Source organism: Ciconia boyciana, chromosome 3 (genome assembly GCF_034638445.1).
Source record: "Ciconia boyciana chromosome 3, ASM3463844v1, whole genome shotgun sequence".
Lineage (NCBI taxonomy): Eukaryota > Metazoa > Chordata > Aves > Ciconiiformes > Ciconiidae > Ciconia > Ciconia boyciana.
This window is the reverse complement of record NC_132936.1, coordinates 102127896-102141718: the sequence shown is the minus strand read 5'-3', so window position 1 is coordinate 102141718 and position 13823 is coordinate 102127896.

The following is a 13823-nucleotide window of genomic DNA, read 5'->3' as shown; positions in this document are numbered from 1 at the left end:
AATCTGCCATCCAGCTGGCTAGGCACTTAACAGCCACAGCAGGGAAAAGGGTAAATCCAATCAGTGAACCGCTGCCTATAAAGGTGGTAGTGAAATCGTTAGCTAGCCCTGCTAATTGGTAACAGCTATGTACAGTTGCATGTGGTTTTGGTACAGAGTTTTGCAAAACACTGTGCTGAAGACTGCACACTCCTGTTTCCTCTTGTGCATGTAGGAACGTATAGACCTTGCAGGGTCAGGGTCCTCCCAAACCAGGGGCGTGTGGTGCCGGTTCGGTGCAGGTGTTGGAGCCTGCCTTAGTTGTTGGGATGCCTGACTGCACTGAGCCTGATTCAGGGGTCTGGCCTCCTTTACGCTCAGCCAGGTGAGTGGGTTTAGGCCTAAATCACTTGTACCTCTGGATAACGAGTCTTTGGGAGTGTTTTTATTAATTTTTATTTTCCCAAGAGAAGGAAGAAGGAACTGGGGACAAGGAAGCACTAGAATCTGGGTAAGAGCTGAAATTTGCTCTGCAGACCCGTTTTTTTCCTGCATTTTGCCTACTTTTCAGAAAGAAGTGGCATGTATAGATTCTGTAAGCAGACAGACACAATAGTTCTGCAAAGTGTGAATTTCTCCCAGCTGTCTTAATGGAGTGTTGATTTTAAAACCTAATTTCACTGCTGCTTGCTATGCAATTAACACCCAGTTAATACATTTGGTTGGTTCAGCTGTGTGGTACCATACTTTGTGTTGGGGTGGGTGTCAATGTGGACACTGTAATGAAAATATCTGTTTAAGATAAGTGAATAGTCAAAGAGCAGACAAAATCTGAGGCTATGGAAGCAGGAATAAGCCAGGAAAAGCTGGTAATACTGTAATTCTATTAAAATTAATTGGAATAAAGTGTTAATTTCTGTTATGCCCCCAAAAAACTATGGCAAAAAGAGAGGGAGCTGAGAGACAGGAAAATAAAAAAATGTTAGAAATCAAGTAAAAGGGAACCTGGCAAAATAGTGGCTGATGCAGAGAAGGTGAATTGGATACCTCCACGTAAACGTGAAAGGCAGGAGAACAGGACAGCTAATGAAACAGAGATAAGCATCAAGTGAGGTCAAAAAACATATTAAGAATATAACTGTTCCAGAATACTAACAGAATAGTAATTACTGCCTTGTGTAACAGCAATGGAATTTAGTGGTACAAGGTTTTGAAACCTAAAGCACAGTGAGATGAAAAACACCACCTGATTGAGGATTGATCTCTTAGAAATTTAGTGATGTTCTATACTAATAAAACAAACCCAGGGTTTTTAACCGCTTACAACAGATCGGGTGGAACAGGAAACTATTTCCAAAAACTCTGGAGCTTTCTGGGCCAGGGAAACGATATTTCTGTGGATTTAAAATTTCTGTATTTTATCAGTTCTTGGTGACTGCGGTTTGCGCATCAGTTTCACGGCTCTCCACGAGGTGGAGGAAGCAGCTTATGCTTCGGCGTGTGCCGGGGTGCGGGCTCCAGCGTCCGTGGGGCAGCGTCCGTGGGGCAGCGTCCGTGGGGCAGCGTCCGTGGGGCAGCTGTGCAGGGCTCCCGCTCCCCTCCTCTCCCACCCGCCAGCCCCCACGCCGCCCGGACTGCGTGGAGGGAGGCTGCGAGAACAGGCTCTGAAGGTTTCTTGCTGGTTTGCTCCTTTGAAAAATGATAACGGGGATTTCAGTATTGTGATTCATCGGGAGGCCTTTAAGGGCTTCGTGAAGGATGCCGGCGTGATCACGTCTGCTTTTCCATGGGAGAAGCTTGGTCCCGCAGCTGTGCAAGGCCTGTCCTGTGGTCATACAGCAAGGTAGTGGCCGGGCTGGCAGATAAACCTGGTTCTCCGAGATTCGGTGTGCTGCAGTGTATTCACTCCTAGTGGTCAATTTCATGATAAAACTGGTGTTCTTTATGAATAAAATAAAAGTAGGGAAAATAATAGCCAGTGTCTGTAATTAAAATATTGTAACTTATACTAGGTTTCTGCTAGGGGCTCTCATTTTGTGAACAGTGTTTCAGGTTTTCTGTGGACTGTGGTGGGATTTGAAAAGACCCACCTTGCACAACTAGCCCCAGGCTTGTGTGTCTCAGAGTCCTGTGTTTTCAGCCTTTGCAGCTCCTAAAAATCAAAAGCCATGTAATTTGCAATTTCCTTTCCTTGTCTTGAACCCTATCATCTGATTGAGTTTTATTTTTGCCTGTGATGAAACAGGTCTGCCCAAAAGAGAAAATATTGGTTAGTTTTAAAATTCAATTAAGTTAATTTCTGTTGAAAAAAAGTTCTCCGTTGATCCTCACGTACGCATGACACAACGCTGCTTCTGTTTTAGCTGGTCATTTTATGGCCGATCATGTGAGTTATTTTTCAAGGCGTTAAAGTGTGTTTGCAGTGGTGCTAAGGTTGTTTCCAAGTTGCACGGGATAACTCGACGGTATCAAGGTAAAAAGCCATTGGAACGGGATGTTATCAAGGCGATTAACAGTAAATGAACACAGGAGTAGAACTGAAGACTGAAATAGTGAATTGCTTGGAAAGAAGGCTGGAAAGGGCTCTTGAGGAGCCATTTCAGCCTTGATACGTGATCCTCTATGCCTATACCGATCTTGGCAGAAGTTTGTCTGAGGTTGCAGTTATGAGCTTACACAAAAGGTCGTTTTGCTTCCCTTTAGCCCAAAGTTTTCTGTGAGCTGCTTGTTTCTGTGTTCTCACAAGCATTGTGTTGCCATAAATGAAGAATCTGTGAGCTGCAGTGTGTGGTTAGAAAGAAGTGGGAGGTAAGCAAGGTGCAGACTTGATACAACGGTGTTGCCATCAGGGAAAATGTCCATGAATCTGTTCTTAAATGTACAAAGGAGTGTATTCTACAATGTCCCAAAGCTTTTATTTTCTGGGGGCAAGGGCAGATGGTTGGTTGGTTGGTTTAGTTGATGCTTGCTTTTTTTTTTTTTTTTTTTAAGGAAATAAACAGCAATATTTATTTTTGCCAAAATACGTGAGGGCTTCTTCCAGCATAGGTTCCCCAGTTAGGGCCATAATTTCTTCTTGCTTCTGATTGATATACCTATGATAGTAACTCATCTAGCTCATAGCCAGGACTTTGAAATTTCTAACAGCTTGGAAATGTTATCTGTACTTCAGGTGAGGTTTGCTCTCTGTTCCTTTACGTATGTTAGCTTGTGACAAACTAAATAATGTTAACATAAACGTTACTGGAAGAGGTTTACAGGAGTCAAGCTTTGTTAGCTTCTGTGATGGCTAAAAGAGTATGTTTTGTTACTGAAGACTCAGTTGATTACTGGCAATCTGTTAGTGTGGTAAATCAGTCAGATGACCAAGCCCCAATTCCTCTGAAGAGGCTTAAAATTCAGGTGACCATAGTTATGATTAATAGAATCCTAGCTTTAACAGAAATCATTCTGCTTCAGTAATATGGAAATGTAATAGTAATATGCTTTCTCTGCATGGAGGAGTAAATATATGAGAACACCCTCCAAACTACTTGAAGAAAAATGCATTTATCCCAAAGAACATAACCTTGGCCAGAGACACCTGATCTCTGGAGCTGTGCTAAATTATGTGTTATCTGTCCCAGAAGAGGCAAAATGTATCTCCAGAGGCCTGAAAGAATATGTTGGCTTTGCTATTTTATTATTGATACAGGACTCAAGTTGGGCAATACCTACATGGGAGGTAGGTCACGTTAGCAAGATGGGACAGCAGTTGCCTTAAAGCTTCCCTTTGTTTTCTGCCTGCGTAAGAAGGGGAGGGACTGCCTCAAATTCTCCAGCAACAGCAGGTTCAGAGCAAAAACCGATGGGGAGCTGCAGAGAAAGCTCTGATGGCTTCCCTCCAGGGCTGGGCTGGAGCGAGGACCAGCCTGTTGCTCTGCTCCTCGCTCTCCTTGGTGGGGGATGGCTCCTTGCTGACCCATGCCCAGGGCTGGAAACACCACCAGTGCCTCTCAGTAGGTGCCCTCGGTGCTTCTTAAAACCTCCCAGCAGCCTCCAGCGTACACGGCATGGGATGCTGCTCTCGCTCCCCTGCCCGTGACCTGCATGGGAGAGGTGTTACCTTCTCTGCCGCGCTAATCGCCGTCCCTCCATCCCTGTCATCGTGGACGATTGATATAAAATGAGGCAATAACAAGCTCTAGGAATCAAATTTTACCGGCGTAGTTCAGAACTCCAGCAGATAAAAGCGAGCGTGAAATGAATGCTGTCTCCTTTTGGAGTGATGGCTTTAGTAGCTCCAACTGGGACCGGTCTCCTGGTACAGGAAGATCTGTGTCTTAAAGCTTGCAACAGCATTTTTGTCCTGTGTAATTCATTATCCTGATTTCTAGTTCCCTTCATCACAAAGATGCTATCATTTCTAATTTAAAAAAAATCTTTATCAGGCATCCTTTTATTTGCTGGTGGCTCAGATTGACTGAAAAAAAAAAATCTATATAACATGTGGTGAAGTGAAAAATACACCAAAATTTCACTTCAGTGCTCTGGCCAAATCTGTCTTGTGGGAGTTGCTCCTCCAGCCCGCTCTGCGCTGGAGAGCCATTTTTCTCATCTTCACTCGTGCTGCAGAATTGTGCTTCCTCTTATGCTGAGGCCAAACTCATCCCGAGAAAAAACTGCTTGCTTTGCCAAACATGCAGCTGATGACACATGTATTTATGCTCCCTGGCAAACTAAGTTAAACAAACAGGGACTAAGTTGGACAGATGTTATAGGAGGTAATACTTCATTATAACCCGACTATGAGCAGCTTATTCTCCTTTCCAGTTATGGCATCCCTATGCATCACTTTCCCAAGAGAGGAGTATTCTGGGGAAAAAAAATTCTGGCACATAAAGTCTTGAAAGCGCAGTAACTGTACAGTAGGGGACAGTAGCTGGAATGAAGGGTCTGAGCACATGTACATCTGTCTCATTTTGTTAAAAGCACGATTGTTTCTACCTCAGATATTAAACTGTTAAAATTAATTCCTGAAAACTCAGTCACTCGGTTCTCAGTATGCCTGAATTCAAGCCGTGCTTCAGTAACATCAGGTTCTGTGCAAATAAACAGTAGGTTTCAATTGTCTGCTGCTAATTATCGCCCAAATTTGATTTGCACGCTCTTCAAAGGGAGCATATCTTTCCATTTAGTTATTTGTTTCAGTGTGATGAATCTTTAATGCAAACCAAACGTGGGTCAATTTCCAACTGGAAAAAAAAATGCGAGGAATGTGTTTATCCGCGGTCATATCGGTGTCTCTCTTTAGTTTTATATATGTGGTGATTCATGGCCTCAGTGGGGAGGTGAATTTGTGTCAATCGCTGAATTGGCTTTGCCTGTTTGGCAAGTTTGTAAAGGGTTTGGTCAGTTGTAGAAGGGCTTAAAGAATTGTGCCTAAAGGGATGGTTCTGGTGGGCTTCAGAATAAGGACTGCAAGTCCTGAAGTTACACAGGCGCAGAGAAGTCTCATTAGACTTCAATTCCCATCCTACCTATAAAAAGATATCTGTGTGAGGATGAAATGGAGAGATGGGGTGACACGATCTAGACTCTTTCCTACTGCATTGAATCTGAACTTAAAAATGTGTATATTATATTTTACACAGGCTCCTTAGTTGTCACTGTGACCCTCTGCCATGTGCACAGCCATAAAATTTCAGACACAGAACCGAAGGAATTCTGGACGTTCTTCCTTTTAAAATAAACAGAAAGCACCAAATGCAAGCAAGAGGGCTATAGCAACAATAAAATTTCATTGTAATAAATACCACATGCGATCACGATTTACAAAGCAGACAATAAAGACTAATTTAAAAAGAGAAATCCTTCTATTCTCTTTCATGTGGCTAAAGGCAGCATCATTTCTGGCTGTCTTTACTGGAGATTTATTCAAAGATTTAACACCCCCTTCTGTTTTTCTTCTCCTGGAAGCTCGGAGGAGGATACTTTATTAACTTGCTATTCTTTAAATTCACATCTGACCTCTGTTTTCTTTTAATGTGGAGGTAGTTGGTAGGAGTTTGGGATTTTTTTCTTTAAAGAACACTTTCAAGATATTTCTGTAGTATGATGTAGCATTTCCTGCATTTATTTATTTTTTCTAGTGACCGGAGTAAATGGACCTTATTTTAGATAAGTCCATGAATACTGAAAAACCCCTCTTCAAATTCTGTATGTTGTCTTTTGATACTTTCAGGATAGGTTATTTAATGTCTCGGCAAAAGAAGAACCTATTTTGGTTTGGTGCCCAAACAGTCAGCTAAGTCTGAACTGGTGACCTAACGTAAAAATGTTTGCTGCTGTCAGTGGAAAAAAAAAATCAATTTTATGGCAAGTATTTCTTACACCTCACTGTTTCGGGCTTCTGTCAGTCACAATTAAAATCAGGGTCCTTCTGAAGTGGAGCTGTACTTACAAAATGAATATCATGTGCATTTTTACTGTGGCTGTATCTGTAAGGTGCGTATCAACAGGGTTTGATACAGGGAATTCTTCTTTGCCAAATGGAAACTTTTCTGTTTGTCTGGATCAGTGTTTCTGGATTCCAGTGCTGTGCGACTGGTTAATCTCCATAATATTTTTACAGTTTATTTTCAGTCCTGCCAAATCCAATCCAAATAGTTGTATGTTTTCTGCCTACAACAGAGGAGGAGTATGTGCTGGCAGAGTTGGTACAGCATACAAGACACATTAGGATGTATAGGGTAGAAGTTTTATGTTTGGATTGTCTCAACATTTGTTGACGAAGGCGGGGGATCTTACTTATTTAACAAAACCAAAAGTAATAATAGACTTAGGAACAAGTACTCGCCTCTCACGATAGGAGTGGGATAAATCTTAAGGTAGGGATGTTCAGATTCATAGATGTATTTCATGTAAATTCCACAGGTGTTTTGTAAGGTTTGGTTGTGAAGTATGTAGGCACCTCTTCTTTCCTAATATCTGTGGCTAATCTGCTCAGGTGATGAACAGCAACATGAGAAAGACTTTGCCTTTTTATATTCTCAGGGCCTTCAGATAATACCTAAAATTACTTGTCTCTATTAGAGTGAAGCCCTAAAGGAATGGTCAGCTCTGTGCAGAGATGTTGAGTGGATGGTGGTGGGCTCTGTTAAGTTCTTCAATGGTTTAGCCATAATCGTCATAGTGGTTGGAGCTCACTTTAGTAAAACTTGTGCATTCACCTTTTTAAGGAACTTCTGTCTGCAGGTTAGCTGCCTGGAGCAATGTTTATACCATACGAGGCACGATACCATTGCTAAAATATCTTGGAATCGTGCTGTTTTGTGGGAGGGTCTCTGTTCCCATTCTCATTCCACCAAAGACTCTGTAAGTTGAGACTCTGGGAACTTGTGAATGTGATGGATACTGTTTGAAATCACCAGTTCTGAATGAACACATGGGCTTTCTCTTGAGCCATTGGGTAGCAATAACTGGTATGCTTCAGGATTTGCATTGCACACACTTGTTTCACAGTTCTATGTAGTCTAGAATTTCTCTTTGAATTGAAAAATCCAGAGAAAATGAGGGCTTAAAGATGCGCTCCAACTCATATACCTTCCCAGGTAAGGGAAAAGACATGGGAGAACCCCCTGATCACACAATTTTCTGACTTTCAGATCATCTCCTTGTTGTGTATCCAGCTCTAAGTGCAACCATTTCTGTGGGAATGATTCTGAACTCTGGTCCTTCATTTTTCTTCCTTCTAAGAGGAGGAGAGTGACCTGAAGCTCTCCTCTAGCTAAGTAGCCTAGAGTAAATGGATTTTAAAGTAAAGATACTTTTTTTTTTTTAAGGTATGTTTACTTTAAAATTCTTTTGCTTCAGAAACAAGTCCTTTTTTTTTTTCTCCCCCCCCCCCCCCCCCCAAGGTACCAGGCTGCTTGAATTTTCCTTAATGCTTGCTATTCGTAGTATCATGGAGGAGGAAGCTTTCCCACTCCGTAATCTTTCACTCACTTTTTCTGTCAGTCTGTCTCCCTAGATAGCTTCTGTGACCCCTTTCTCTTAGAAAGCTTTTTAACTGAAGTGGTCTTTTGATGTCTAGTTTTTTAGCCAGCTTTGTTACTTTGGCCGGGAGCCTTATGTTGTTGACTCGTCACTTACGAAGAAGACACTTAACTGCAAACACCCTAATGCATTCTTGGTAATTCAACACATAGCCTCCTATTTACATAGATCAGTTCAATCATAGAGGAAATTCTTACAATTTTCCAGATGGGACAAGAAACTAAAATAATACTTTGCTTCGCATATCTAGTGACTGTAGTTCATTGACTAGTTCGGTCTAGGATAATTTGCATCCCTACTGCATATTATTGCTCATAAGTCAGTAACACAGACAGTCTGTGTGTGCCAGAGCTTGTGTCCCCAACTTCATGCTGGACACTTGTACCTGGGTTAGCTGAGACTCATATTGCCTTTACGTATGTAGAAATCTACTCTACAGTATTTGTTTATTTCTGCTTTTGGTCCAGCAAATCTGTTAGAGCAAAGTGAAGTGTTACTTTAGATCCTTCTCCAGTCCTAAAATAATTTGAATAGTTTGTGCAATTACAGTCAGAAAGTAAGTACCAAAAGAAGAAATGTGGAGAAAATCAGCTCAACTATATATGATTTTAAATAGGTTTTCCAAAAAATACTACTCGGTACAGCTCAGTCCTGAATTGAGAATGGGGAGAAATGAACTGACCTCCACAAACCTTCAATGGGGCATGGCAGAAATAAGCTCTGTGGACAACACACACAGACATTTTATCCACTACAATTTCTCCAGTATATCCTAGCTAGTCTTCACAGCTGAGGAGTTTTGGGGCTGATGTGACCCCCCACGCTGCATTCACACCTAGGTAACTTTGTTAATTTCATCAGGGTGAGGTCAGGAAATTCTCAAAGCACGGAGCAGGTCCATAACCGAACTTTTGTAAGGGCTCCAAGATTAGTGGTGTCCAAGGCATAAAATCACTGTGAGAGAAGTCTTTGACAAAATATCCACATCTTTTCCCCGCTATGTTGCTATTAAGAAAAATGGGCCTTTTCTGTCCGGTGGAGAAACCTTGTCACAGTTATCCATGCCTTTGACACCTTGATGCTGTATTATGTTATCGCCATGCACTCTGTACAGGGCTGTGTGCTGAGACCCTTGGAAACTGGAGCTGGTGCACAGTGTGGAGCTTCATGCCAGGAACACTTTAGATGAGCTCTGCTGGTTGTTAATAAGTTCCTGGGCAGAATTCAAGGTGTTAGTTTGAACCTATAAAGCCCCAAATGGTTCCCCAGGAGGCTGCTTCCCTTCTTGCAGCGCAGCGCTTGTAACTGGGATCAGCCAGAGACACTTGACCTCGGCTTTGGAATTCACTTCCCAAATCCATCCACCTGGACTGGGGTCTGCCAAAAGTTAGCGTGTGCTGTAAGCTCAGCTTGTCTGCCTGATGGCCTGGTAGGGGATGGTGTGAGGTACTGGGGGTTTGCTTTATGCTGCTGGTGGTGTGTAATTTAACCTACTGGCGAGTGGGGTTTTTTTCCCTTTCTCTTTATGCTAGAAAGAACAGTATATTGTTTTTGAAATGATACCATAACTACAGTTTATACCTGCTATCACGTGGCTGGAACCGAGGCATTGCCAACTGCATTTTAATTAATTACATTTCTGATTCCATTGAAATCAGTGGGAGTATGCAACACATTCCCTGGTACTAGGATTTATTCCCCTGAGCAAAACTTCTGACATCAGGTAAGAATCTATAAAGAAGTTCTACGTAAAGATGGATGAGATCAGGAGACCCTGATAACAGGACTTCTCTTTAAGACTGAGATCAGTGGCGCGCCATTATAGAGCAGAAATGTCAGCTGGAGAAAGCAAAGCAAAGACAAGCAATAGCATAAGGGGAGGCAAAATCCATGTTGCTGCTTGTCATGCAATCTGTTTTATTCTCAGCTCATTAAATGAGGTGCAGAAGAGGGGAAGCTGCAAAAGGTTGGGATGCGCTTGACCTTGATTTCTGATGGAGAGAGGTAGGACGTGCAGTTACAGTTCTGCAGTGCAGAACACACAACTTGCATGCTGAGCCAACTCTTGTTCCGTGCAGATTGTATGAGGTGCCATGATGTGGTCTCACAGGGGCGCATCAAGGAAATTAAAGCTGGAAAACTAAACCTGGGATATTTGGGCATCTAAGTAATTTTGCATGGCTGTGCTGTGCCCTTTAAGAAAGCGTCTGTAAAAATATTTTGGGGTTTATAATAGTGTAGTCCATGAACAGGAAGAAATGGTGACAAATGAATTTGTTGTGTTTAGCAATAGAAATAATAATACAAATAATAATACATAGATGTTTTAAATGGGAAGCCTAGGAAAAGTCCAATGACTTGATGAGAGAAAGGTCTGTTGCTTCTCTGTTTGTTTCACCTGGAACTGTCAGGAGAGGGAGGACAAGGCGTTAGAAAGCTGAGAGTATATATAAATCCCAAGGCTGGAGTATTTTATTCACCAGTGGCTCATCCCTAACATTGTTTGGCTATAGACCAAAGTTCCTATCTGATAAGAGAGGATGTAAAACTGTGAGTAATCCCTCCACCAAACAGCACAAGCCAGATTTTTCTGGTTTTGCATGTATAAACAGTTTGCCCCTGCATTTTTATTCCCATTTGTTTAGACAGATCCCAAATTTAGGTGTTGCACTATGCGGTCGTCCACAGGAGAGAGGCACCGAACCCCCAGTCAACTCCACGGGCCTCCCACCCACAGACCCCTGAAAGCACCAGGTCCCAGTGCAGCACATTCCTTCATAGAGAAAATGTGTCAGATGCTCGATCAGCCCAAACTTAATCTTCTTCTGCTTTCAGCCTCCCAACTATGGGGATATAGCTGTTTTAGGCAACCTGGAAAACTGCCTCTCCTTCTTAAAGCCCTTACGTATTCACACAGTGAACAAACCCCACACGTCTGTCATGACAAAAGGCTTTTCTTCAGAGTTAGAGCCATCCCTATGTACTCATTTTTCTAAACTATGCATTCATTGCCAGTAAAGAACTTCTTTTCCCTAGGAAAACGTATGTCCCAGCTCTAATAAGTTTATTTGTAAGTCTGATTGACATATGATGGGACAAAGTTAGACTGACAGTGAGTGTTTCATTGATGTGAAATTTTACACCGTATCTGGACATAGTATATACTTGGTTTATGATCCAGCTGGGCATGCTTGTTAGTTATTGTTGAGGTCAATCAAAGTGTAATTGTAACATAGGGAAAGATGGTCCCAGGGCTACGAAGATTTGTTTCCAACAGCTGCTATTCATTATTCATTAAACTCTACCTTCTGTTTTTGAAATTAATAACCCTTGGCCTTCTAACAAGGCATCGGACTTTAAGAATATAGATTTAAAAATCAAGGATGCACTAGTTTCATCCCCAGACAAGTGAGAGCATGAAGCACTTTAGCTAGTAATAGTAGTTGGCTGCAGAACTTAGTATTTCTGCTCGTGGAAAACCAGATGTGAGTTAATTAACCTGAAATTTACGGGCAGTCTATGCTGGATGTGAGAGAACTGACTGGTGTACAATAAACCCCAAAGTTATGGAAGTCAGGGGGAACACTCAAAACTTCAGTTAAATAAAATTTCATAAAAATTAAGGCGAAGTACAGTATCACAAGTCTACAATGGGGGAATATCAGATTAAACAGAGTTTATTCAAATTGGCACTTGCACCTCCATTAAACTAGCGATTTTCCAACATCCATTCGCCATTGTTTGTCGGAAGCGTAGCACAGGCATTGGCTCAGGACGATGGCAGAGGGAGGCACGTGAGGTTTCTGTCCCGTGAATCCCCTTCCTGTGTCCCCGTGAATGTCGCTCCACTGAGATAGCACACGGGAAAGGTCTCAGGACAGCTTTGGGGCATGGCTGGGGACAGGGACTGCTTCGCTGCCGAGCACTGGCTCTGCAGTCCTGCCGCGCTCCTGTGCGGCTTCATTTGTTGCTGCTGAAAAGCAGCTACAGAGGGACCTGGAAATTGTGGATGCAGTCCTACTGAGCTTATTTGACAAAGTGTTGTTTTGGGAGTGTTTTCTGTAGCTGGGTGAGGGGTGTGGTTTTTGATTCCGTGAACCACAGAAAGAAAATAGCGATATCTGTGAGTGATTTGCTTGAATGAAAGCTGTAATTTTTGTATTGCAATATTAGTTGTCTTGTCCACTGCAGATTTCTAAACTGTGACAGTTAGTGGCTACTGCTTCAACCGGTCTCAGAACAAAGCAGTCAAATGTATAGCTATCGGTATATTATGGGATTAAAAAAAAAGTTACGGAATTAGCCGCAGGGAAACTTTGCGACAGGCCTATACCCACATATCTATGTATTTGCAAAGGAAAAGAATTTTTTTAAATGTCACCTTTTTCAATGGAAATATTTCAGCCTCTCTGCAGTGTGAGTTCCAGCATGGGATCCAGTGCTCTAAGAACAATCTAATGAGGGGAAGACATTCTCTTTGAATTCTACCTTACCAAACCTCCACTGGAACAGACAAAAATTTTCTGGAGTTCACGACTAGACAACACAATCTTTGTTGAGGTTTCTACTGTTGTGGGATACCCACCTGCTTGAAGAAGGGTGCCCTTTCACTGCAGCATCCTACCTATACATGGGTGGTGGGTGACTGTGGTAGGACTCATTACTCTCTCTGAGACATCCTGCCTTCCAGACATGTTGGGCACCATCACTGAATAGCGGAGTTTTGAATCCTGTGTATAGGAACGGGCCCTATGTCTCTTTCTCCAAAACATTCGACTGTTCTGTATTGGTATGAAACCAACTTGCAACACTTACAATTCCCCTCCAACAGTTATTACAAGATTTAACAAAATTCTAATAGCGAGCACCTCAAATTGTGTTTGTTTCTTCTTGAGTTTTATGTCAAAGTCTGTGGAAAACTTATTTCAGTTGACTTCAGAGGATACTGGGTCCAGCCCAGGCAGGTCCAGGCACATTTTTCTCATTTCATCACTTTGTCATCACAAAGGGCTCATTCACTGTGGCTAAAATATGTACAGGATATTGTTCTGAGGCTGGGTGTCTCAGTGCAGGCCATCTATGGGAAATATGATTACATTAACTGTGATGCATGATCATAAGGCCAGTAACTATGGTTCATAAAGTTAATTAAAAGTGGTCTAAGAGTGTTAACGCAGCCATCTCTCTACTCTCTGAATCAGTCTCTCATGTCCTTTTCTTTCCTGTGTAAATTCCACTGTTATTCACGTAGGGCACTTTAAACCATCACTAAATGTTACATTTATGACACGTTTCTAAGCAAACATTGGGATATCCATTGCACATGAGCATGTTTCCTCAGCTCTGCCGGCCTTGTTGGGCAGCTTATCTACTGTTCTCCCTAAGTCTGACCTTTCATGTTTAGTTACTTTAAAGACACTAGAAAACCAACTATCTACTCAATTTCCTTGTAGCTTGGGGGTAAGGTTAAAATATCATGTAGCTACCGTATGTTTGACATTATACAGCCACAACTGATAAGCAAATATTTTCTTTTTAAATACACAGTACATTTTGCAAGAGTACATAACAAGTATTCTCATTCCTGTTCTTTGTCCTGGAGAAGGCCTAGTGTTGTTAAATATAAAAAGTTGCCACTGGTGTTTATCTTACTAAATCTAGTCACATCAATTGGTTCTGCCTACCCCATATTTCAAAGCAAAATGATGGGGAAAGGTCATACAGATTGCCCCTCTCTTCAGTTCTCGGCTTAAGGCTGTCCTGTTTGTAATTAAGGAACAATTTCTTTTGTGAAGGTCGTCAAGAAA